The sequence below is a fragment of the Mus musculus genome, chromosome 19 (genome assembly GCF_000001635.26).
Source record: "Mus musculus strain C57BL/6J chromosome 19, GRCm38.p6 C57BL/6J".
Lineage (NCBI taxonomy): Eukaryota > Metazoa > Chordata > Mammalia > Rodentia > Muridae > Mus > Mus musculus.
The window spans coordinates 53,179,112-53,205,340 of NC_000085.6; the positions used below are offsets into that span (position 1 = coordinate 53,179,112).

At 42.0% G+C, this 26,229-nt stretch overlaps 1 protein-coding gene across 12 annotated transcripts in view; it reads left to right on the plus strand.

The window, feature by feature from the left end:
* Positions 1 to 26,229, plus strand: part of Add3 (adducin 3 (gamma)) — a 106,884-nt gene that overhangs the window by 38,669 nt on the left and 41,986 nt on the right. For 3 of the 12 annotated variants that reach the window (XM_030250961.1, XM_030250962.1, NM_013758.4), the window contains exon 2: positions 24,303 to 24,364. The exons of 5 other annotated variants lie outside the window; for them this stretch is intronic. The gene's annotated coding sequence lies outside the window, so the exon portion shown is untranslated. Of the gene's footprint in view, positions 1 to 6,334; positions 6,793 to 15,203; positions 15,343 to 18,834; positions 19,121 to 24,302; positions 24,365 to 26,229 lie in introns of those variants that run through there. 4 more of the 12 variants (XM_030250963.1, XM_030250964.1, XM_030250960.1 and 1 more) reach the window with 4 other exon arrangements.

Below are 26,229 nucleotides of genomic sequence, written 5' to 3' on the forward strand. Positions count from 1 at the left end.
ATTCGGTCATCCCTTTGAGTACACCAGATGTTGCACAGAGACTGCAGAAAGGGCGAGCTTCCTGGCCCTCCACAGAGCGTGCGCATGAGCCTCCGCAGCGAGGAAGAACAGTTGCTGTTGTCACTAGCAAGTGACTCACTCACACTCAGAACACTGTCCTGTATCAAGGGACCTCTCTCCTTTGGTGTGCTGAGATCAGGAGAATGGAGAGGATGTTTTAATTATGTGTTTCCTAAAATTGGGCACTGTGCTCTAGGACTCAGCATGGGTTTTCTGTGGCATAGCCAGAAGCTTAAAATACTGACACAAGTATTTAGTCCCAGCACTTGGAAGGCAGAGGCGAGTGGATCTATGCATTTGAGGCCAGCCTGGTCTACAGAGTGAGTTCCAGGACAACCAGGGCTACAGAGAGAAACCTTATCTTGAAAAACCAAAAAATAAAAATAGGTTAAAAATGAAGCTGCAATCTGTGTTCACCCCAAGGTTTTCGTTTTAATGGTGGCTGCAGCAGTGGAACTTTCGTTTTTAAGACTGTTATCTGCATTTTCATTAAAGTCTGGACACTGCTCTGATGAGTCCCACACAGTGATCACATGAAAGAGAACAAACTTGTTTCTGAGCCCTGTGAAGGCAGAGGCTCGTTCCCCAGGATGCCACCAACACAAAACTGTATTCCTGGCATTCAATAGAAAATATAAGTATACTCGCTAAAATGAAAAATTTAAATAGTTTTAAAAGAATCTAAACTGAAGCTAAAGTATTGATGAAATGTATGTGTGCATGTGTAGAAAATTTGAACCCATATAATCAATTTTAAAAGGTATAGATTTGGGCTGGAAAGACACATCATCTCAGAGCACACTGGCCTCCTGTTTCAGATGATCCGGACTCAGTTCTCAGCACCCACATGGCAGCTTACAACTGCTGTAGAGTCCTCTTCTAGCCTGCATGGGCAACAGGCACACACATGGTACACGGCCACACATGAAGGTAAAGCACCCAGACACTTAAATAAAATGTAAAAAAGATAGTGTTTCATGTTTTTAAAAAGCTGAAGGGAGTAGGAGGGAGATGAGAGTAGGAATTGTGTATGGTTAAAGGCATGTTATGTGCATGGATGAAATTATCTAGGACTTTAAAAATACATAGAAACCTTGCGTGACTATAATGTAGAATTACTGGTGTTGATCCCTTCAAGCGTGTTTGTGCTTGAGATGAAGTGGCCTCCCCCTGAGGCGACTGTTCAAGTCTGTGCTGTCTCCCCCTTCAGGAAACTTTATATACACTCTTTTTCTTTTTCTTTTTTTTTTTTTCTTTTTGTCATTTCCACCTTGCTATGAATTAGGAAGTTATCACTTTTCTATGAAAAGGAAATGTCCCAGCAGTTCTGGCACTTGCTGCGAAAGAGGATGATCTTGGAACAGCCTTTTCTTCCTGCCATGTATCCCATGCTGCTGCTCCTTCCCCGTGCTGCTGCTCCTTCCCCGTGCTGCTGCTCCTTCCCCGTGCTGCTGCTCCTTCTTGCCTTGTTGTCTGTGAGTCGGTGACTTCGTTTTTCGGGGCTAGCTGTTTGTGTATCAGATCCACACTGGTGCGTCCTGCAAGGACTCGTGCAGTAGTGGTCTGCTGCACTCTGAGGTAAAAAGGGAGTTGGGAAAGACACTGAAAGAAGAAAGAAGTATTTACAAGTATTTTTAAGGCATTTCCTTAAAAAATGTCCACAACTCTGTGTCTTCTAAGCCTGCCTGTTTGTGCACACGACTGTTTCCTGTGTGTGTGTGTGTGTGTGTGTGTGTGTGTGTGTGTGTGTGTGTGTGATCACACTCCTGCCCATGCACTTGGGGTCTTTATGCACGCAAGCAGATTGTTTCTAGTATTCTAAATTCCTTCTAAAGGGGCGCTGAGGAGTACTGGTCTATATCACTATCAGTTATCGCTGGCCTGGCGTGAGCACCTTTTGCACGTGTTGCTCTGGTGCCTAGAACACTGTGTCAGTGTTTCTTTGCTTGAGTGACTTTTCTTTGAATGTACTGTTGTGGGACATGTGAGTTACAAAGCATTTTAATTCCATTTTAACTCCATTGCCTGGGATCTGGCTCAAGTCTGTGAGTCACGTCAAGGTCTGTGAAGGGCAGAAGGAGAATTCAGATTTCTAAGTTAGACTGTTGCCACGGAAACAACTTGGAGAAGAGGCAGATTATGTAGTGTGTGTCCAAGTATGCATGGAGGAGCTAAAGCTACTTGGCCGTGCTTGCTACCGCCTGTTTGTTCTAATAGCACAGCAAACACACCAGACCCTTGGGGCTCTCTATGTGAGAACAAGGTAACTAGAGGCTACCTGTGGACTTCCTAAAGATTGTCATTTAGAGACTTGCTGATACTTCATCAAAGAGGCCCGTGTGGGCGGACTGCGAAGGCCCAGGTCAGAGGGTGAGTGTGCGGAAGTCGGAAGTGAGGTCAGTAGAGCCGGGGCTTGGGAACAGTTGTGTGTTCAGATGCTGCTTCCTGCCCAGTGAAGAGAAAGTCCTGGAACCTCGCTCGCTGTTGGCTAAAGAGAGGCCTGTACGCTTGACAGGTCGCAGCTGTGTCCTGTGCGTGGTGTGAAAATGTGTTTGCTTCCCTGGTCAGTTAGCTTTTTTGCTTTCCTAATACATTAAAGTTTATTCCAGTGCTTCATGGAGCAAGAGGCTGGATTTGTGCCCAGACAGATGTTAGTATGAACAACAGCTAAATGGTAGGTTGTAGGCACACACTGAATTACAAATGGGGTTTGTGTGTTGTTAAACTTGAATGTGTGTGCGTGTGCGTATTGGTTTTAGTTTTCTCTGTATAGTCCTGGCTGTCCTGGAACTGATATGTAAACCAAGCTGTCCTGGATCTCAGAAATCCACCTGCTTCTGCCTCCTGAGTGCTGAAGTTAAATATTCATTCCATGGCTGGCTTTAAAATTTAATTTATATGTCATATTTTAAAGCATATGTGTTTTTCCCGCATGTATATCTGAGCACCATATGGATGAAGTTCCAGTGGAGGCCAGAGAGGGCATCGGAATCTCTGGAACTGAGTTGTGGAGAGTTGTGAGCCTCCAAGCGATGCTGAGAACTTAATCTGGGTCCTCTATAAGAAAGAGCAGCCAGTGCTCTTCACTTCTGAACCATCTCTACTGAATTTTCTCTTTCTTTTTCAAGAAAATGTTTCTCTGTGTTGCCCTGTCTATCTTGGAACTTGCGCTGTACACCAGGTTAGCCTCAAATTCAGAGATCCACCTGCCTGCCTCTCTCTCTCTCTCTCTCTCTCTCTCTCTGTCTCTCTCTCTGTATATTTCTCTGTGTGTATCCCTCTGTCTCTGTCTCTCTGTATATCTCTCTGTGTATATCTTTCTTTCTCTCTGTCTCTCTCTCTTTCTCTCTCAAAATACAGGGTCTTACTATGTAACCATGGCTGTCCTGGAACTCACTATGTAGACTAGGCTACCTTTGAACTCAGAGATCTGCCTATCTCTGTCTCCTAAGTGCAGGGATTAAAGGCATGCGGCACCATTTCAGTCTTAGAATAAAATCTTAAAACTAAGTCTCAGAAGTACATGGATGCTTTAGGTTAGGCTACTACATACATGGACCTCCATGCCTAGATTATTTCTGTTTTTTTGTCATTTTTTTTGTTTTGCATGTGTGTGTATATGGATATTTTGCCTATATTGTATATCTGTATCACATTTGTGCCTGGTACCCAGAGAGGACAGAAGAGGGTCTTAGATTCCCTGGAACTGAAGTTACAAACAGTTGTGAGCTGCCATGTTTGTGCTGGGGAATGTACCCAGGTCCTCTAAAAGAGCAGCCAGTGGCCTTAACTGCTGAGCCATCATCTCTCCAGCCCTTTTATGTATTATTCTTAACATTGCGTATTTAGCAGTCTATTTGCTCTTGACCTCAGCTCTTCCTCACTGTGACTTTCTTCCCCATTCATCAGATTGTTTTGTTGAATATAGTTCTAAACTGACATTTAATTCTCACAGAAGTTGGAAGTTTTGTTATTCCTCTTTAGTCTTATTTTGAAGTCTGCTACAAGTGTGTCAGTCTCTTGTAGGTGAGATGTGCCTCTGAGCTTCTGATTTGTTCCCAGCCATGTTATCCTTGACTCTGGCTTCCCCTCATCCCCTCTGTTAGTTCTTTTGGAGTTACGCTCTCCGTTTCATAGCGTGTTTGATCTTGTGTTGTTTGCAGTTCTTGGAGAGGAGGACGGGTTTTGTTTTATGCATACTTGTGCTTTGTCGTTCTGAGTTCTGAAGTTGACAGGGTTCTAGCTATGGGAATTCTTAAGCCATCTATCTCTTTGTTATTAATTATCAATTTTCATTACTGAGGATGGCAGAAGGCTGCCCCTGATCGGGTTAGAACCAGTCTGTTTGAGCACAGCACTCTTCTCGAAAGGAGATTGCTTCCATTTTGCAGGCTATGTCAGATTGCCATGGGCAGTCTGAGACAAGATCCTTCTCTTGGCCTAGACTTTTGGACCCCCTGGTCTGTAAATTCCAGATAGAAAGCTAAAAAAGTCCTTGTGGAAGACAGAAGACCTGTTCCAGGGTCTTAGGAAAGCTCCGCCACTTTCCACTCGCTGTTCTCGGGAAGATAGGGGGCAGAAGGCTTATTCACTTCCTGTCTCAGCCATGCCCCATCCGCAGAGCGTCTGGACAGTATGCACTACCATGCCTGCCTCTGTTTCAATTGTTTGCCTGTTTGTTTTAACATTTCCTTTGTCCCTGTGCTAGTAGACACACGTTTGTGAAACTCGGTCTCATTTTGTAAATCAGGCCTCCCTGGGACTTGAGATGCTGCGGCCTCAGCTTGCCTGGGTCTCTGTCATTGCTGACTAGTGATGTGACTCTTCATGACTCCAGCTTCCTGCCGTCATCTTCTTCAACCCTAAATTATTAGTGAATTTTAAAAATTGTTTTTAGTTAACATAAAATAATTATCTAAAACACACATGAAGAAAGAAAGAATTTCTGCATTCCCTCCTCCATTTGTCAGTTAGAAGGATACAGCTCCCAGTTCCTGGCTGTGCCTGAGCCGTTATCCTTCTCTACGGTTTAGGCAGTTTATATTGGGATGCAATTAAATGTCTAGGATTTCTGGAAATGACTTTATAGTCAGACTTATTTTCAGAGCCTGGTTGTGTTCAGAGGTGGAGCACTTGCCTGGGTTCCGTTTCCAGCACTCCTCACCAAATCAAACCAAACCAAACAAAAAGCACTTCTGCCTGACTTGACACCGGAAGAGGTCACAGTCTGCTCTTCAGCGTTAGCGACACTTTTTTGTTTTTAGTCTGAGCAGAGTGTTAGTGCGAGAGCCGCTTCTGCGCTACGTTAAGCATGTTCGTCTGTGTGCACCAACTGCTTCTGCTTCTCAGGTTCAGGTTGACTTCTGTGTCACAGGAAAAGCAAACACTGTTGAATGCCTGGTACCTTTCTCCAGGTCTGTAGACGAATAGGAATCAGTGCTTCCAAGAATGACCAGGGCTGATTAATGTAGTAAGTTGTCCACAAGGAATGAAAAGCTTGAAGTTACCTCCTCACTGGGAACGACCCAAAGCGTCCCTGCTCCCTGACTCTCCTTCTGAGAGTGTAGCAAATGGAAGAACTCAAAGTTGAAGCGGGGGTGGGGTGGGGTGGGAGGGGTTGCTTCCCACAGAAGTCCTTTCTAAAGTTCGTCTTCTAGCCACACAACTGAAAAACAAAAAGTGTAGTAATAGTTGCTTTCCATTCACAGGTTGGTTGGTTGGGATGGTGTGTGTGTGTGTGTGTGTGTGTGTGTGTGTGTGTGTTCCTCTTGTCAGGCACATGGCCTTAGACATACTAAGTAGAACCCTTTCCATGGAACTTCAGGTTTAAAACCAACTCCAAAGGTAGCTTGGGCCTTCTCTACCCACCCTGTTTTGTCACGTGCTGTATTGAAGCTATGGGAATCAGTTAAAAGGAGTGGAGAGAGTCGGTGCAGATTAGCTTGGAGCCCAGCAAAGCCAAGTTCTCCTTATCTTGAAATACATTTTACATGCCTAGCCATCGAGACTTGCTGTTTCTATAAGCTGCCAGATTTAAAATCAGAACCAAAGAGTTGTACTTAACCTAGATACCCCAAATTATTGTCAGTATAACGTATTTGGGCCTTGCTACTTCAAGAATGGCATAGTTCACGGGAGTAAAAAGTTTTATTTTCATGAAATAATAATGTCCTGAATTAACATAGACTTTTACTTTTCTCTAAGGTCTCAGTTTTTCATTTTCCTCTGTGAGACATACTTGCTGCCTTTATGAAATGCTAAAAATGCTGTTATATCTGCTTTGACTCCCTTTATCCTAGTTCTGTGATTTAGTTATTCATTTTTCACATACTTTTAAAGCGATATACAATCAACTTGTTCTATGCTAAAAACTCCCCTTCTCTTTTCCTCTCTACTTGTAGGATTGTGCAACCTTTGAGCTAAACAAAACCAAAATTGTTCACTTGCTCAATGTTCCACCCCTTGAAGTCAGCCGCCCAGCTCCTGTGGGTGTGGCCCACCACATTCGATCTTCTTATCTCCTGCCACCACGAGGGTGATCGCCACCCTCTCTCTGCCTCTCTTACACCACCCAGTTTGTGCACCCCTCCCCCAGAAGCAGTTGGTCTTGTGGCCTGGCTTTTCTTCTGTGCATTCTGAGGAAGTTACTTACCTGATGTCTTAAAGATACGTGTGTGTCGTTGAGAGATTCCGGCCCCAGGATTAAACTTTTCTGTGTGAACATTTCAAAAGGCAAGTTTTCCCCCTTATTAGAGCTTACATTTTTCAGGTGTGAACTCACAAATGTGAATCAGTTATGAATGACTTTTGCCTGTGCAAACTGTTTGGTCTCCAGAGTTGGCTCTACCCCAGGATTATGTGGTTAAATGCAGGGGAGGTTATATTTAAAAGAACCTGGCAAAAACTCTGAAGAATTCACATAATATCAATAACTCTACCTTAGTTTCTCTTTTGTTAGAGACATGATTTAGTTATTTTAAATCATTTTTTCTCATGATGGTATGCTGCAAATGATCATTATGTTCTTTAACTTCATTAAAATGGGGAGCATGTATATTCTCTGTGTGAACGTAGATATTAAATGTTCATATCAAAAGTAACTTGGTCAAAATATTTAATCATCAGGAATTTGACATAATTCCTTTCAATTTTACAAGAGAATTCTTTTCATCCTTTTAGCCCTCACCCCTTTTATTTCCTAGGGCTGTGCCTGTCACTCAGCTACATTCCCAGCCCACTCCAGATGTTGTTTTTCCCAGTCCACAAAAGTGAATTGCTTAGGTGTTCTGTCAGCATCTTTTCCCTTCTCTTCAGCCCTTCCTATAAAATGTTAGGCTTTATACCTGTAAGGCCTTCAGCCTGTTGACTTATCTGCTTTCCTGCATTGAGTGTGCCTCAGTCTCCTGAACTTGGGATCAACCTGCAGCCTTCCTGTGCCCCGTGAAGTGCCGACGTGTGGCAGACTACAGTTTGGCCAGCTTAATTTATTAGTTACCTAGTAATAAGTAATTCATTGACTGCACTATTTGTATGTCATTGTTTAGCCCAGGGTAAAAACAGGGATTGTTCCCAAAAAGCGTGTAAATGGCTCCTGGATTTCTTTCCTTAGCATGTAGGTCAAAGGTTAAAGTACCAGTATAAGCATATGACATAGAATTGTGCAAGTTGCTAATAGAGTGTGGGCTCCTTGTAAGTGAAATTTTACAAGCACGATACACTGTTAACTAGTGACAGTTTCTTTAGCACCGATTGCAGTAGCACATGTTTTAGTGTAAAGTAATGGTATGTATAAGATACAACTTTAAGAAGTATGTTGTCTTTGCGTGTCTTTTCCCTCCCCCTCGATAGGACCCCGGAACCTTTCCCGCTGGGTCTTTTCTCTGAATCTCTGATCCATGCTTGGTACCACAACAATACACGATTACTGCTGTCTCAGAAGTTACCCTCTCCTCCTATACACTACTAAGTTGATAATATTTTAGGGTCAAGAACACTCTGTTTTGTTTTGTTTTGTTTTGTTTTGTTTTTGTTTTTGTTGCAGTCTCTGCCATGAGACTGTGGTGCATAGTAGGTGTGCAATAAATTGTTGTTAGCAGAATAAATGAATTCAAGCAGAATGTAGAAACAATATCTTATTGGTGAATTGATTTAGCAAGTTGGACTTTACACATAAGTGTTAAACATCTTGTCAAAGTGAGTGCTTGGTAAGTAAATGTAGATTTACCATAGAGCAAGTTGATACTTTAGTAATACCCAGGGGCAAAACTCACATCAGAGCTATGTTTATAAAACATTTTTGTTTTGATTTCTTTTCCTCTCATGCTGCCAGTTTGCCCAGTAGCTGACAAACCTACCAGCTATAGAATGAGAAAACACCTCAGGATATTTTTAGCTGAAGACAGAATTATGCATGGGCTGCAGAATGGGGGTGGAGGTGTGAGAAAGTGTCTAAGCTCTCTCTGTCCTCTGGAGAAGAGCACAGATCAGCACCTGAGGACAGCATCGGAAGGAGGGCGCTGCTTGGTGACTTGTCAGTATTGGAACTTTAGCAGTGTGCCTCACAGAAGGTTGACTAGAGTCCCACAGAAAGGCGCGGGGCAGGTCTCTGTTCACGGCCGGCCGGGTGCAATTGTTTTTGTGGTTCTGTTTTGTCTGTTATCTCATCACCTGGGAGACTTAAGCAGAAGGATAAAGAAGTCATTGCAGTCTGGGTCCCATAGAGACTTGGACATCAGCCAGGACTACAGGGTGAGACCCTCCAGCTCAAAAATGATAGTGAATCCCACTCTGAACCTGAGAAAGCCTGGACCAGTACTCTCTCACTAAGCTACATCCCAGACTCTGTATTCTTATTGTTTACTTTATTCATAAATTTACTTATTTTGTGCAGTAGGAATTAATGTAGGACTTTGTACGTGCCATGCAAGTCTCTTAATACTGGAACTTAAAAACACTTCAACTCAGCCTCACAAGTTAATAAGCCGCTAGACCTATGATCTTGGGGTATTTTTTAACAGTATATAATTTATTTGCTCTTCTCTTTTATTTTTTGTCTTAAAAAAAAAAATGTGTGCTTGCGCGCATACAGAGGCCAGAAGAGGGCCTTGGGCTCTTTGGAGCTGGACTTCCAGGTACGTGTAGCATGGGTATGGACCTGAACTTGAGGCTGCTGCTGGAGGAGAGCTTAGCAGCTTACTTACTGAGCTCTCTCTCCAGCCGGGCCTGTCTTCTTTTCCTCTGTAGTCTTTGTCGTCATTGCTTTCAAAGAGCCAAAACCTGCTTTGTTGTTGCACCTCAGGTTTGGCAACCTTGGCGATATAGTACAATCTTACTAGTCTAACTTTTGTCTGAAAATGGGGATGACAGCTAATCTCTACAATTAATAATTTGCAAAATATTGCTGTCTACCTTGGTAGGCTTGTTTTGTTATGGTCCAGAAAAAATGGCCTATTTTAAACATTGATCATCTTTCATTCATCCTTAACTTCCTCTTTTAGAATTGCTACATTTTAAAGCCTCTGAGTGGTTTGTGTTTGTTTTGTCTTGAGACAGGATTTTATTGTGTAGCTCTGGCTGACCTGAAACGTGCTACATAGACCAGGCTGTCTAACTCACAGAATCAACCTACCTCTTCCTCCTAAGTGCTTGACTAAAGGTGTTCATGTCATTATGTCCTGCCTACTTTTGAATCCTGGATTCTCTCTTTTAACAATTAGTAGTCTACCAGAGCATTACAGAAGCAAAGGGCATCAGTAGCATCCAGAGTATTTGTGCTAAGTGGCCCTGCCTTCAAGTTGCTCAGCATCAGATATGCCAGTGAGTGGAGAGGCGTGAATAGACGTAAGGAGTGCCATGCTGGACGTGAGCAGAGGGCGGTGAAGCTTGAGGCTTCTCACTGTAGAGTGGCTGCTGTCCTTTGCAACCCATCTTCACAGGATGAGTAAGTAAAACCTTTGTCTTCCCCAGATGGGAAATTAGAGGATGTAGCAGAGGTTTTATCAGACAGGAGTTTTAACTCACAAGCTCAGAGGGGTAACTTGTCTTCTAAGTTACCAAGGGTTGCCTTGTGGTATGGCCCCTCTTGAGAAGCAGAAACCCTGAGAAAAGTCAAAGCTTCTCCTGAGCCCACCCCCACCCCCACGCCCACCCCCACCCCCACCCCCACGCCCACCCCCACCCCCACCGTTCAGAAGCATCTCTGACTGGAGCCACTGACCGAAGACGGCTCTGTGAAGCTGACCCCTGCCTGGAGCTCACCGCTATCAGACGTTGGCTTGGGGTACCTTTTGAATTTTACTCCCTTAGCTAAGTCTCTTGTACAGTTTGTCCCCCAAACTGAGCTTTCTTTAATCAAGAGTCTAAATATAAAATAGGCCTATTGTAAAAATGGCCTATGATTTATTATTACCATATTATTATTATTATTATTACTATTACTACTACTACTACTACAGGTTTTATGGGGTGGTTTCAAAGATCAGAGAGTAACTTGTAGAAGTTGGTTCTCTCCTTCTGCCCTGGGGCCCTAGGAATCAAACCCAAGTCATGAGGCTGGATACCAAGCCCTCCACCGCAGAAACCTCTCACCTACCCACAGCCTGATTTTTTTATCCAATTCCACTGGTGGCACAGCCCTGCTTGCTTAACCTCTCTGGTTCCAGTCTCTGCTGTAGGGTTGTATGTGAGGCACACAACAGTCTCCCTTGTTTTGGTGGCACTCCTCTGATGGCATCCTGTGTTCTCATTTCTGTGCCAGGCCTGTCACTACACCCTGCTGTCTTCTGACGTCTCATCTTCTGCTGGCACCTGGCCTTCTCGCTGAGTGTTCCACCTTAGTTAGTTTTTACAATGAAATAGCAAAGATATAATTAGAATATGGCTCAACAGTTAAGAGCATGTCCTGCTCTTCCAGAAGACCTCAGTTTGGTTCCCAGCAACCAGATTGGGCTGTTCCAGTCTGCTGACGGCAACCATTCGTAACTCCAGCTCAGGAGATTTAGAAACCTGTCCTCCACAGGCACCTGCACACATGTGTACATACACACATACAAACACATACACATAAAAACAAAGTAATAGATATAAAATTAAAAATTATAGTAAGCTAATTACTGGAAACACATTTCTAGATTTCCTATCAAAGGCCTTCATGAAGAGTCTTGTTACTGTTAGGCCAGCCCATAGCCTGTCACAGTTTAGTCTGATAAGCAGCTTACGCAGATCCAGCTCTCCTTAGCCATCTTGTAGGTGGGGGAGTTCCTTCCCCTGGGTATTGTAAGCTAGGCTGAGCGTCCCACAGAGCTGGATCTTGCCAGACAAAGGTTTTCGCTAATGGTTATACCATACTTCTAGAGGTAATGTCACATGAGCAAAGATAATTCTCTTTCTCCCTGTATGTTTTCAATTAGATGACATTTACTGGGAAGGAAAAAGGCCTATTTTTGATAGTGTATTCTATTTTCAGTCTACCACATATTTAAAGTGCATTCATTTAACAAACAAAGCTCCAGGCTTCAGGACTTGAGTTGAGGCAATGTCTTTATTACGCTGGCTTGAGTTCTGGTACCAGACCCTGGTCAGGTTGCAGGGGCAGAATGAATGCCCCATGTATATTATGTTTGAGAGGGTACCGGGTTGGGCATACCTGAACTCTTACGAGCTGACCTGGAGTGGTAAACAACAGAAAGGTGAGTGCCCTTGATTAAGATTCAGTCAGAGAGCAGGGTTCTCATTTCATTAAAACAAACAAAACAAAAAAAAGCAAAAACAACAATAAAACTAAAATATATTTTAGTTTTTATGCCTCTTTTTCTTTTAACTTTCATAATAACTAGTCATAGCCATTTTATCTACTGAAAATTAATTTATTTTATACATGAAAATATAATATAGCAATGGTATGTTACAAGATTTAAATGACAAACCTTTAAGATAAAGTGAGAGTTGAAGGGCAGAGAGAGGGCATAGGCTTCTTTTCTTTTGAACTTTTGTCTTATGTGTGTTACTGGTTGCCTGCATGTGTGGCTGTGTGAGTGTTAGGTCTTGGAGTTACGGACAGTTGTGGACTGCCATGTGGGTGCTGGGAATTGAACCCAGGTCCTCTGAAAGACCAGCCGGTCCTCTTACACACTGAGCCATCTCTCCAACCCTGAGTGTAGGCTCCCTTTTGAGTTGTATGATCCCACACTGTGGTTGTTAAGCCCTCTGGCATTCAAGATGCTTTCACTAAAATTCACAAAGCTGATGAGCGGAAGGAAAGAAAGTCCCACTCCTTGACCATTACCCTAGAAGATTGGATCTGTAAATATGTTAATCTTTGAAATGACAGATATATGTGCATGTCAAATAATGTCTGAACTAACTAGAAAAACTTGCTTTACTGCGTGATTGTGGTATAAGTACCATTTCCTGAGAGCTTTTACATTGGACGTTTAGGAGTGTGTGTGTGTGTGTGTGTGTGTGTGTGTCTGTCTGTCTGTCTGTGTGTGTGTCTGTGTGTATGCAAGTAAGTATTAACCTTATTTAACTATGGGCCATGTGGGTTCCTAAGAATGTCACACCTTGTCTATGCCAGTAGATCAGTGTGTCTATTCTTGTCACTAAATCTGATGCCACTGCCGGATTTTCCTCTCTGTTGGAAGGGTAACACCCAGAAATGAGAATTCTTAAAATGTATTTCTTCTCTCTGTGATTGGGGTATTTTTGAGTTTTTAAAACTATGAAATAATAATGACAAGCCCCAAGAAAACAGAGTCTGGATTTCATTTTGTCTCCTGACTGGGATCCTAGGCACATTCCCGACACATCACAGGCAGCTCATGCCTCTGGATGGTCAGTATCAGTTTTCAGTCGTTGAAAGCCCCAAAAGGAAACAGACTGATTTTCCACGCACAAACAGCTGGGCAGCTGTGGATGGAATTAATTGCTGATATATATTGGCTGCTTTTTTCTTCTCCCGTCATTTCCTTTGCAGCTGTGAAAGTGAATTTTGACTTGGAAACAAACATTTCCAACAGTGTGAATCCAAAAGTATTAAGAGAAGATTCTTCTAGTAAGTAATAAAAGCTGGCACCTTGGGCTGTGCAGTCCTGGGTGATGTGATAAGGGACAGAGGTTGGTAGCAAGTGACTCACGATTACACAGATGGTGGGCAGTAACTAACCAGGGGCCTGCACTATGAAAGGAGGGTTGGAATGGTTACCGTTTCATGTCAGGGGTGACCTCATAATCCCAGAAAGGCTAAGGTAGTGAATATCCCCCTCCATAAGGTCCTTAAAGAGGGGGTTCCAGGCCACCTCTCAGAATAGTAAGATGTCCAGTATTCCGTAGTGATTTGTCCTTCCAATATGAGGGTATAACAGTTGTGGAGGGTAATAAGACATTGATCATTAAACATTTTCCTGGGTTTCTCTCAAAACCTTTTCTGTTGTTTGTTTTACATTATATGTAAATAATTCATGGCAACATAAAAAAACATGCTTTTAAAATATCTCTCTGATATTTTAATCAGAGAGACTTATTTAATTGTATGATTACAGAATGAAAAACTAACTTGAGCCTCTGAATGCATATGTGCAGAAAGTGGTATTTGTTCAAAACCAATTAAATAGTTATTGTTTATAATAAATTTAATACTGAAAATTATTTTAAAAGATTTTTATATAGTACTTATATTTGTATTCTATCGAATATCTTATTTGGAAAAAGTCATATAATAAAATTTTAAACTAAAATTCTTATAAAATTTGTTAATAGATTATTGTGAAATTTTTTGAAGTATGATTTATTTTAGTGATCATCAACAAAATTATTTTCTCTTGTATGTACACATTCAATGACATACCAGAGAAAGTCCATAAATCATATCCTTTTCCCTTTATATATATATTTTTTTTTTAAAAAATTTATAAGCTTTCTGGTAACCCACACCTTTAAGCCCAGAACTCAGGAGGCAGTGTCAGGTGCATCTCTGAGTTCAAGACCATCCTGTCTAGAGAATGAGTTCCAGGGTAGTCCAGGTTACTCGTAGACACCTTATTTCAAAAACCAAACAAACAAATATTAAGGTAAAAATTAAACCAAGAATCTTTTTAACTTTCCATGATTCAGGGGTATTTAATTCTGGGGACAAAGACGTTTGTGAGCTGCAGAGGTTTCTCAGGTGTGCATGGGGTGGATAAGGCTGATGCTACATGTTGTTCTGTAGATTGTGTGGCAGGAAGCAGACACTAAATTATCCTTCCATGTCATTTTGTGTGTGGCATTTAGTGGATCTGGGTTTGCCTGAGGTCTTCAGAGGCATTTCTGAGCACATTCAGAGCAGACATTTCTGACCACATCCATTTGAAAGAGAACTCTAGAACATGGCACCTCTCTGTAGGGATGAAATATCAGTATCTGGTAGGTCAAAACCACACCAGATTAGGGATCACATTGAGTTAATTTCATGAGAGTTGTGAAGCCTCTCTAATTTTTTCTTTTTTCATGTGTGTGTGTGTGTGTGTGTGTGTGTGTATGTGTGTGTTTGCATACATGGGCTCATGTATGGAGGTCTGAAGACAACTTGTAGAAGTCCACTGTGTGTGTTCTAGGAATTACACTAAAGTCATCAGAGTTGTAGCAGTAAGTGACCCTACCTAGGGAGCCATCTATTCAGTCTGACATCCTTGTTTTGAAGACAACTCTTGTTAATTGGAAATGTAATGCTTTTATTGTTTCGATGTTGCTAAAAGTAGAGGATTGGTAAGGAGGAAAAAATAGTTTGTGTTATGTTCAAGTCCCCTAAAGTAATATTCTAGAGCCAGCGATGTTTCTGACACCTTGAGATATGTAAAAACTGCTGTTGCTAAACTTAGAAGCTGGCATGGTTGGACTTCCTTAACAGTAGTTGACTTCCACCCACCCGTGTGAGGGTTGAGCAGCATGGGCTGCCTAATGAGTCTATCTCTTCTCAGCAAGAAATGGGCCTGTCGCTGATGCCACGGTGGGGGGCAGGAAAGCCGATCTGCAGACATGGACTTTTCCTGTCTCTTTGAGAAGAATTAACCAATGAATTTTGACTCTGGGGCCCTGGAAAATGCTGTGGCAATATTAATGTGCAGTTTGCTCTGACTGAAGTCTGTCTGGGTGTGTTGTTTCCCCCAGAGCGGGCTCCACCCTTGCACTAACCACATTGTGTGGATATCTTGCTGCTTAAAACAAAGATCATTTTTAGGGCAGCGTTGCATCAGAATTGCCACACGGAAACAAGTTTCAGAAATGTGCAGAGGCATCGGGGGTTTTGTAAGTAGTGGCTTGTGTATTCAATTACCAAGAGCTCCTAGCCTAGGTGGCAAAGCTGAGGAGGTTGGCTAACCCTGTGCCAGTCACCAGCAGCACGCTGTACTTGGGAAGTAAGCTGTGGCTTCTCGCTCAGCTCGTCATTTTAGGTCATTTGTCTGCTTTTTCTCATGCTATCGATCTACTTGGTCTTGCTTTCAACTCTTTGTGGTTATCATTGACTATTTAAAGGAAGGAAAATACTAGTAGTCTACCAAGTGTGCAAGTGTCTAACAGTAAAGTGCTAACAGGAGGGTTTTGTACTGAATTTATTAGTCACTTTTACAGCATAATTGGACAGCACTGCATTTCGAGACATCGTGACATGAACTTTGTGTGTAAGAGTGGGTTCATTGAATTAAAAAAAAGGCAGCCTCTAAAGGGCCTTTCTTTCTGTCATAATGATGCTTTGTCCTGTTGCTGTTGGGTATTTGTTGGAAGAGTTGGGGCAGGCTGCAGCCCAGAGTTCTGCTCCATGCCTGGGCAGTTCTGTTGGTTCCGTGCCTCTGTGTTCTCTCTAGAATTTGTGACGTGAATGGTGAGTTGAACTGTAGGAGAATTATTGTTCAGTGAGGTCTGTATTGAGCAATTTTTTTTCACCCTCTCTTCTCAGAAGTCTGGGTTTTGTTTGTAGCTGGATTTTCAATGCCTATAAAGTGTTCAATTATGTACTGACCGAAGTGGGCATGTCAAGAGAGACAGTGTACTGACCGATGTGGGCATGTCGAGAGAGGCTGGGGTTTGTGATGGATCTCTGTGTTATTGTTCACTATGTCCTTTCAGGGGTAGACACACCCATTCAGTGCAAGCAAGTTTAACAGCCTGCCCCAGTCAAAATCATATTCAGATATTGAAACCCGCAGATTTCTTTAGAGCTTTTGGCGTGACATTGTGTCATCTTTTTTGTTCTTAAACTTCCTGCCAACACCTTGCTTCAGCTTCCTCTGTCACTTGTTTGTAAGTTAACTGTCTTCTAACTTGGCCAGAAGGGAAGAATAAAGTAAGTCTGCTGTCACTGAGAAGGCAATCAAGAGATGAGCTTATTTTGGACACTATGTTCTTCACCTATGAAATTAGGAATCCGGGTTAGCACTCGTAGATACTTCCCAGGTTAGAGGGCTCTAAATCTCTTTGTAACGAAAAACCAGAAACATCAGTAGAGAATGTATTAGAACTGAGCAAAGATTCTTTAGCTCACAATTTAGGTTCATTCTTATAAATGACAAGAAAACTAAAGCCCTGCATTAGATGTAGCTTTCAGGAACTTAAAGACGTTTGTGTTCTAGTACCTGGGATGCTATGTGTCAGCTCACCCAGAAAATGGATTCCAAGTAGAAATGCAGCCGGCTTGTCTGGTGTAACTGTGTGCCTTCCTTGAGTACCGTCTGGACTCAGCCTGCAGTTGCTGTTTGTATGGACTTGACTAAGTATCTTTTAAACTTTCCTCCAATATATTTTTCATTGAGACCCAACCCACATATGTATCACTTTATCTTGGTAATAAACTTTTCCTGTAATATAGAAAACAATCTGGCATTTTCTGTTTCATTTTGAAAAGTGTTGAGTCTAAGTGTACTGGCCCACTGTGCTGTGCTTTACCTGTGGGGAAGAGCATTGGACTTAAGCTTTCACAGCTGTGCCAAAGCCAAGCCTGGTAGCCAGGTTGTTGTTAATTGTGAGATTAAATTATTTTAAAATGTGTTTTTATTTGGGACTTTTATTTAAAAATCAATAGTAGTTAATATCTACTAACACTCTTATTTTTCTTAAAATTACATTATATAAAAAGAGAATAGAGTAGCTATTTTTACCAGGCCCTATATGTACCTGTCCTCACACCTTTCCTGTTTGCTGTACGAATACTGGACATATTTCTCCTCATTCATGCCATACCTTGTTCAGGAAAACTGACACACACACACTCCGACATGGGAAGGTTGGAAGGTCTTCTCTAGAGAAGTAGCTGTGATGGGCAAGTATGGCTAGGCATGGGCTGGGAGAGTTCCTTCATCTTCCTCACCAAGAAGTTGCTGCCTGGGCTTTCAGCTCCCCTCTGCTCCGGTACACCTTGTTGCTGTTGCTGTTGCTGCTGCTGCTGCTGTTGCTGCTGCTGCTGCTGTTGCTGTTGCTGCTGCTGTTGCTGCTGCTGTTGCTGCTGCTGTTGCTGCTGCTGTTGCTGCTGTTCTATTATTGTCAAAGAGCACCTTGGATTTGTTTATATTGATCAAACTTGTAAAAATATGAAGGAATATAAAAGCATATTTGACAGTCTCTTTATTACTAGTCCCCTGAACCTTACTTCCCAAGGAGTTATTCTCTATTTCTCCAGAAATTTCCAATGGATATATATAAATATGTCTGTATATGCTCAAATACTTAGATGACTTTTTAAATTCCATGTCACATGAACTATACATACATATTATGTGTTTAGCTCCTACTTGGTGAGAGGCTATCTAATGAATGCTGTGTTGTACTTGAGTGCATGCTCAGATGGGCTCTTGACCAGTCGTTCTTGTTTTGATGGTATCCGGACCATTCTAGATTGCTTCCATAGATTCCCTCTGTTGGAAGTGCTCTTGCTTCACTGCCTCTGTTGAGACAGAGCCTGTGAGCTGTGGTGAAGAATGACAGTGCTCCATGAATGCAGACCCTCACCTACCTCCCCGCCTGATGAGACCTCGATGAGTAGGCCTCGTACCAGCCACGCATGGAGGATAAGAACTGCTCCGCAGGGGAGTCTTCGCACAGTAGTGGGAGAACGTTAGATTTCAAGCTTGGTAACTGATTGAATGTGAGATTATGGAATTAGGGTACCAAGGCACTTCTTTTTATCCTTTTTTATCACTTGTAAGTTGAGAGGCTCGATAGATGAGTTTTAATCCTCCTTCTGAATTCAGTATGTATGTAGTCTTTTGTTGTAATGTCGATTTAACTCAAAAGACCCAAATTATATGATTTCTGTTATTGAAATTTAACATTATATGTATAATATTATATACATATATATAACATATATATGTATATGTATATTGATCATATGGTCTGTACTTTATCTGAATATGGCCTAAGCTACCTAAAAGTGTAAGACTGTAGAGAGAGCAGTGGATATTATTCCGTATGTTACCGAAGCATCCTTTTCTGATGGTTCTTTTTCAACAATGTAAAGCCCATCCCAGAAGTAATGCCACATCTTTTGGTCAAACATTGAGAGAAAATTGTGAAATGATATTTGCTTTAAGTGGGTCTTGATCATTTCAGTGAGTCCAACCTTTAGGAGATAATCCTAGGGCTTTTGGGGGACGGGTTTACGAGTTGGCTTCAGGCATTTTGTTGAAAATCCGTTCACACTTTAGCCCTCTCACTCTCCCCTTGCCTCTTGAATGCTGAAATCGGCACTACTTGACACCATCAGTTTTCTGCTTTAGTGCTGAGAAAGCAGGCTGGGAAGTGACCTGTACAAGGTCATCCTGCCACAAGAGTTAAAAGGTAACAAGGTCTGGGAGTTGTGCTGCGTCACACATAAGATAGTCAGTGGTGCCTGCTTCAGTTTTCATCTCATGCTTGAGTTGGACAGAGAAGCAAACAGCAGCGAACTGCATCTGCAGTCACAGCTGCATGGTAAGACGTCTCTGAAGGCCTGGAAGTTGGGGGCTCTCTATTGTGTGCTTGTTACACTGGCTTCTCTGCAGAAAGCCTGTTCTGCCTTAAATAAGTGAGTCTGCTGTTTATCCAAGTAATGGTAAGTAACTACTATTGTTACTGAGCAGCATATAAGTACAGCTGTATTACTGTCCTACGTATGAGTACCCTGCAATCTCCTGACTAGTCCTCTTTCTCCTGACTAATCTCCTAACTAGTCCTCTTTCTTCATTTTTGCTTTGAGATGGGTCCTCACTGAGTAGACCCGGCCTGCCTGACCCCCCATAACCCTCCTATTTCAGTCTCACAGATGCGGATCATGGGTGTGTGGTACCACACCTGACTCCTATTTCTCTGCTGTCTATTATCAGCTGGCTTGTGGACATTAGCAAAGAACTTTAGTTAAACTTTGAATTTGTGAAAATACATGAGAACAGTTCGTTTTCAGTGTTTTAAAAGAAGGCCATTGGAGCAGTGTCAGTTACTGTCAGCGCTGTTGTGTCCGTGGATCTGCTGTCTTTATTAATCAACCTCTCGATGAATTAAACAGTGTTGTGGTCCTTGAACTAATCAGTTAAAGCTGTTTTCCCGATTAAAATATCTGTCAGATAGGAAGGCTTGCTGCCATTCTTGTGCTTCAGCCATGATTCCTTTAAGCAATACTTCTATGAAATCAAGGCTTGGAAATGCTGGCGCTGTGTTTTGAGGACACTCTCTGATAGCTTCTTCGTCAGTTCATCATTGTGACCTTTTCAATGGCGGAAGTTCCCCGTGGTTGTGAATATACAGGATGCTGCTGTCTACAGGATGTTGAACAAACTTTGCTTAAACATTTGAAGTTGTTTCAGGAAAACAATTCACAGACAGCAAAATGGACAAATAGATAACGGTTTGAGCTGAAGCAGAAATCCATTTTAAAGGAGAGGGATAAAGAAGAGGAGGAAGGAAAGGAGAAAGGGTGGGGGAACAGAAACGGACGCATCACCGCTGCTCGCATCGCTGCTCGGGTCTGACGCAGGCCTCCCTGGAAGCCCAGTGTTTGCCTGCAGTCCTGTGACAGTGGGAATTCACTTCCTATCAGGAAATGCTGATTTTCAATGTATTATCTTGTTGAGACAACCACAGTGAACAATAGGCTATTAACATTTTAGAACAACAAGTGTCATAACTAAGCCAATATTTGCTTTGTTTTGAGTATTCTTCTAAAAAAAGCTTTGGCTGAGCTTCAGAGTACATCGGACCATCAATAACTGCTGAACATGAGAAGAGTCTGACAGATACCAAGAGCGGAGCAGAGAAGGCTGGAAGTATCAGGAGGGGCCTGTGCGGGCTCACTCAGCTGCTGCCTATGTGGAACCTCAGGAGTGCATTACTTCAAATCCGTCTTTGTGGTGTGAAGACTACTCACTCAAAAGCCTGTTTTGAATGTCCACACACATCATGAAAGCAGGGGAAAGCCTCAGATTCAGTTCTGTTTTCAAATGGCATACCTTCATAAGTGCTATTGCTTCCAGTTTCACAAATTTACAATTAAACGTGTGTGTGTGTGTGTGTGTGTGTGTGTGTGTGTGTGTGCGTGTGCGCACACGTGTGCGTGAATGTAAGCTAGAGTTCAGCATCAAGTATCTTCCCTTATCACTGTCCACCTTGCTCTTTGAGGCAGGGTCTCTCAGTGAACTTGGAGCTCACTGATGGAGGAGGCTGGCTGACCACTAACACAGTCGTCTGCCTGTCCATACACCTCGCCCACTGCGGTGGTTTGGTTACAGCTGTGTGTCTCATGGCCTCTTTGTAGGCTGGCGGCCCAAACTCGGGTCCCTGTGCTTGTACTCAGGCACTTCACACACTCAGCCATCTTCCTCTTTAAAAGGTGATTTAAAAAAAATTATTTATTATATGTAAGTACTGTAGCTGTCTTCAGACACTCCAGAAGAGGGCGTCAGATCTCATTATGGATGGTTGTGAGCCACCATGTGATTGCTGGGATTTGAACTCAGGACCTTCAGAAGAGCAGTCAGTGCACTTAACTGCTGAGCCATCTCACCAGTCCAAAAGGTTATATTTTTACAGTATTGTTTGTTTCTGGCCTCAGCATATGTAGTAAGTATAGCTTTTTAAAATTAGAATTAAAAATTGCTCTTTTTATAACCACATGCTTCACTTTAATTACTTTGTAGTCAAATTAATTAATTTCAAATGTGAGTCACAGTATTCATTACCTCAACCACCATGGGCACATGGTCAATTTGATCAATCCTAAAGTTTGCTGTAAACCAGTCTTAGTTTATTCTTAGGTAGAGAGTGTGCATATTATGGGTCAGTGGCCCTATTGAGTAACTTTTAAGTGCATAATAAAGAAGTTGTTGGTCCAATTTCTCTATAGACGAGACAAAGTCCTTTAGGAGTAGTGGAGTAGAGGAAGGCTAGTTTTTGATGGGGAGAAATGAGTTGGCTTTGGATATGATCTCAAGACAGAGACTGACACCCAAGTAATAGAGATAAGAGGGGAGAACATTCTAAAAGTCTAAATGTTGGGAGAAAAGCCACTTCCCACCAAACCTAAGAGTTACAGGCCTTTGAAGTCTCTTAAAGCCATTTTGCAGAGACTGCATGTTATTTTAGATCACACCAACACTGCTACCATGACTCCTCATATTGTGTGTGTGTGTTTGGTTTTGTTTGAGACAGTTTCATGCAGCCCGGGCTGGCCTGGAACACACAGTGCCAAGAATGGCCTCAGACTTGTGATTCTAGCTCTGCCTCCCAAGTGTTGGGCTTCCAAGCATGTGTGCCACCCTATCTGTTTCTTATGCTGAGGACTGTGCCCTGGGGTGGGGGCGGGGGTGCACCAGGCTTGTGTTCTGTGACTGAGCTACATCCCTTACCTTCTAAGTTTGTTGTTTTGTTTTGTTTTGTTTTGTTTTGTTTTACAGATGGGACTCCAAGATGTTTTTCTACCTTAGTGGGAGGAACTAGGGAAATAGTATTCTGGGGAAAAAATTATAACAACTGGCTTGTGCTTCTCAGTAGCGGCCAAGAACCCTGCAGCTATAGTGCTCACACCGCCGTTTAGATATTTAAAATAAAACTCGGCAGCCTTTTCACAAGGGTATAGCACTATTCCTTGACATCTAAAGTAGACATAACATGTTCACCAAACTCTGGAAAACTACTTAAGTCACTAAGCCATGAAGATGGCTTTTTCTTTGACAGTAATGTACTTGATGTGGACTGTAAGTCCAGCTAAATAGACACTATAGAACTGCACTGTGAGCCACAGAAAGGCAAGAGTGCTGCTTCAAGCTTGAATGTAAAGATAGCTAGCAATAGAAGTGGATCCTTCAGACATGAGTGGCACAAAACTGGGCCTTAAAGTTTACTCTCTAGGGAGTTAACATGAAAGTAGCCCCAGTTCTAAAATATTGCTTCAAATTGTTATGAAAACAAAGCCTCCAATTTTCCCTGTTTTTAACGCTGGCTGCATTCTTAGTAATTCCTTTGAACTGGAACGTAAGGTATACATGACCTTTCCAAAGGCTACTTATTGCCCACTAGTTTCCAAAATTAGTATAGCAAGCCAGATCTTTATATATATAAATCTTTATATATATATATAGATAGATAGATAGATATAGATATAGATATAGATATAGATATAGATATATACACACACACATATATGCATGCAAGTGATCTGTAGTCTACATTCTGTGTATCTTCACAATAAAAAAATAGAGTAAGATTAAGTAGAGGGATTTGGGCAAGGTAGGCTCTATCTCCCGAGACTTGTTTATTAACAGAGAAATGATAGACAAAAACAGAACAGTAACGCCTCATATTCTTTTAGACCTTAACACCCACTCTAATGCAGGAGGAGCAGGAAAGACAGTATTTCTTGTGAGAATTACTAGTCCTCATAAATTAGTGTTTGTTTCTCAGTGTCTTTATAGATTCTTCATTTAATAAAGTCATCATCTCTGTTGTTGCTTGTTAAATAAACTTCCATGAATTAAATGATGAGTTGGTTTGATAATATCTCTTCCCCATGAGTTTGATATTGGACTTCTAAAATCCTCTTTGATTTTCCTATTTCTATTAAAAAGTAAGTTCTCAGACAGCTTGGCAATTTGGGCTGCCTCCGTCACTATCTGTGTGTGCCAGGACACACAGTCATCTGGAAGGTGAATGGCACAGGTCAGAAAGCAAGACACACACTGCTCACATTTCCCACTCTTGTCAGCTGGTCTGCTCCAAGCTAAATTCTATTTCTGTATCAGACAGAACCTAGATCTCTTTAAAAGAATCAGCAAATCTATACAGCAGTGCAGGTCAGTTCTGTAAAATGATGGGGCATGTGTAATCTAGGTGCCAAGATCTGGAAAAGCCCTTTCCTTTTTGAAGTTAAATATTTTAATTATTGTCTAGATTCCGTTTTGTGGATCATTGAATTTTGCAGATAACTAGGGATGTTTGTTTATTCCTGATCAGATGAAAATTTCCAAGTGCCAAACCTTCATTCTTTTGGTGTTCAGACAAACTTCATTTTGAAGATAGCCAGTCCATGAAAATATATATTTTGCACAAGAGTTCACATTTAAGAGTGGGAACCTTGATTTGAGTCTGGGATAAGAAAGAAGTTGAAAAGTTTTGCCAAAAGATCTTAACAACTTTAAGTCTAAAATAACTCAAAATTGGAAATGAGAGTGGAGGTGAAGAGAATTCTGGTTCTAGAGCCAAACAAAAGAGTGTGACTATGGATAAGTAGTATTTTGTCTCTGATGTCTTTGTTCTTCCTGTGGTAGTTTGAATAAGAATGGCTCCTGGAGGCTCATAAATCTGAATGGTTAGTCCTCATAGTCCCTGTCTGTCCATGTCTCTCTGTCCCAAGACCTTTGGTAGAACTGTTTGAGAAGGATTAGAGGTGTGGCCTTGTTGGAGGAGGTGTTTCACCAGGGTGGGCTTTGGGGTTAATAAGCCATCACTGTTCCAGTTGGCCAACTCTCTGCCTAATGCTTAATGGATCCGATGTAAGCTCTCGGCTACTGCTCCAGCAGCATGCTTGCTCACCTGCTGCCCTGCCCCAGCTCGGCCACAGTGTCTCTTCACATGGCAATAGGCTCTTCCTTATCAACAGTTAAGGTAACAGTACTTACATCTCAGGGTTATTATGAGATTCAGTGATGAAAGCATACTCCTCCCTTAATTAAATAGTCATAGCATAGGAGCTCAAGAAAAGTTGGGTATTCTGAAAACATTCCCCTCTTGTTATATTTTTATTCCAGGGTGAGTTGGTGAAAACAGAAGACTAAAATAGGGCACAGTGGCTGGAAAAGAAAGAATCCAGGTAAACAAACCCTTAAGAAGAAGGCAGGTTCCCAACAAAAGGCATTAGAAAGAGCCCAGCTCTGTGCCCAGTGAGAACGAGGGGTTTCTCACACCCTGCCATCTAGGCAGAACACAGGGACAAGGTAATTTTGGCAAAGGATGGTAATTGGTAGAAGTTCACAGAGAGAAGCAATGGGAGGGTTCTGCATTTGAGTATTTGAAATTACCCAATAGAAAAATAAAGGGATTTAGATCACCCAGGAATAATTAGAAGTCTTCAAAATTGGTAACTCAGCAAGGTTTTTGTCTATTTCTTAATAATCAAAGTCAGATATCAGTGTGGATTCCAATAGCAACATGGACTTGACACTCAGCAGCACTGAGCCAGCTTCTCACAGGCTCTCATAACCGCAAGAAACCAATCTCAGGATGCTGCTAAAGCTATAGATTTGGTTTAAGTAGTTTCTTCTGTAAGAAAAGGGCAGAGATGCATGCATACAAAGCAAGAATGTCTACTGAACATGCGGCATTTGAAACCCACCCTTGCTTAAGTCAGGAGGGCGTTTCATCACACTACTGTTTTATGATTTGGTGCCTGCTTGAACATCTCAGCTCTGGTAGAAGAAACACCTGCTGCAGCTTGTATTTATGATTGGAATTCTTGTTGAATCATCTTCATGGGGTTTTATAAAGACATTTTTGTTCACAATCTAACATGATAACATTTTCTTGCTTCATTTTCCTCAAACTTTTCAGTCTACCATACATAGCAGAGGTCACAGCATGGCGCTAAATGCATTGTCCTTGTATCAGATGTTTGTTTGAATTACTGCTTTCATGTTTTTCATTAGTTTTGCCAAGTTTTGATTCTTCAGAATTGTGTTCTCCACACTGTTAGGATAGCAAAATGTTCCCTAAATAGGTATTAGCATGGAAATTCCATTGGAATAGCATACTTTGCTAGTGCTACCATAACACAGTACACAACTAGATAGTGGGAAGCAACCACATTTTATTATACTCTGAGAGTTCTGCAGGCTACAATCTAAAGATGTCTCCAACTGGTTCCTTCTAGAGGTTCTGGGGAAAATGTGGCCATGCCTCCTTTCTGGCTTCTAGAGGATGCCACCCATGTGTAGTTGGTGTTCCTAGGCTTGCAGCCCATTGTCTCACTCATCACCTGTACTTTGTTGGAGTGTATCTCCTTTGTCCAAATCTTTCATCTTCCTCGCACTAGAAATAAGATCATGTTCAGAGGTTCCCAAGACACAACAGAGCTTGGAGCAGTTGATAATCCAACTCAGTATAGATGCTCCTTAACTTGTGATGGGGTTGCTTCCTGTACATCCTTCATAAGATGAGAATTTATTTCATAAGCCTAACCTAGCAAACACTATGTAGTATACTGCAGTATTTATAGTATATCATATGTGTGTGTATGTGTGTATGTATATATATACACACATACACACACACAATAGCTTTATAGCAGCTTATTTCACTGTAGAGTACTGACTGTGTTTGTGGTTGAATGGCAAGAGAAAATAACCCCAGGATAGAGCGATGGCTCTGTGCTTAGAGCACTTACTGCTCTTGGTTCCAGGACCTACCTGGCAACTCACAACTATCTATAATTTTGGCCTCAGGGGACCTGATGCCCCAGGATGCATGAGGTGCACAGACATACATATAAGCATCCATACACATGAACATAAATAGAGGAAGATTTTTTTTTTTTTAGTATAGAATGGAGTTTATTCAGGGCATGGGGAGGGGAGTTAAGAGGGTAGTAGAGCCAGAGAGAGAGGGAGAGAGAGAGAGAGGGAGAGAGGAGAGAAGTAGAGTAGAGGCCAGCCATAACCACGCGGAGAGAGGTGAGGAGTG